Source organism: Bison bison, unplaced genomic scaffold (assembly GCF_000754665.1).
Source record: "Bison bison bison isolate TAMUID 2011002044 unplaced genomic scaffold, Bison_UMD1.0 scf7180017845352, whole genome shotgun sequence".
NCBI lineage: Eukaryota > Metazoa > Chordata > Mammalia > Artiodactyla > Bovidae > Bison > Bison bison.
The window spans coordinates 29,953-30,694 of NW_011475925.1; the positions used below are offsets into that span (position 1 = coordinate 29,953).

The following is a 742-nucleotide window of genomic DNA, read 5'->3' on the forward strand; positions in this document are numbered from 1 at the left end:
ACTGCAGTATTTTTGTCTGGAAAATCCCATGGACAGAGGAGCCTGGTGGGCTACAGTCCACGGGGGTCACAAAGAATCAGACACAACTGAGTGACTGAGCGTGCACCCACAAGCTGAGCAGAGCAGAAAGCTCTAGCCAACTGGCCTGGAGGACTGAACACCTGGCCTGAGCCTGCAGGAGGCAGCAGCCAAATGGAGGTGGACAAAGAGTCTCACGGCAAAGCAAAGACTCCGTGGGGAAGGACAGGGGCCACAGAGGGCAGGGGACAGGCAGTCAGCACTGCACGTGACCAGCAGCACCCAGGCCCGGGGGCTGCATGCGGAGCGGCCAGGGCTGGTAGGCAGGCAGGAACCAGGTCTCAGAGGCGCTGAGCTCAGAATGCGTGCAAGGCAGGAGAAACAAGTCAGGATGTGACTCAACTAACCAGTGAAAACGTTCTGGCAAACCGTGCTTCCAGTCTTACGGGTGAGATGATCGAACCGTTAGTTGGGACCTTTATCTAGTTCTACATGTGGTGAAGAGATGGTCTTCGTGAAGGGAAGGTGGTAGGAGCCTGGGGCTGAACATCCCCCTGAGCGTCTGACATCTCTGAACAGGAAAGCATCCTCCTGCAGAAGCCAACAGCAGAAGGCCCTCCTGCGGCTAGACAAGCGTGCAGGAGGGCCCCACGCGCTCTGCCCCGTGCAAGGCAGGGCCGGAGGCGGGCGGCCTTGGGAGGGCGGAGCCTGCTCCCGCCCGCCC

General features: G+C 59.8%; 1 protein-coding gene across 1 annotated transcript in view; it reads right to left on the reverse strand.

Annotated features, from left to right (window-relative positions):
- Positions 1 to 742, reverse strand: part of LOC104984196 (sodium/glucose cotransporter 1-like) — a gene marked incomplete at its 5' end in the record, with an annotated part of 19,173 nt that overhangs the window by 5,540 nt on the left and 12,891 nt on the right. The window lies entirely within an intron of this gene.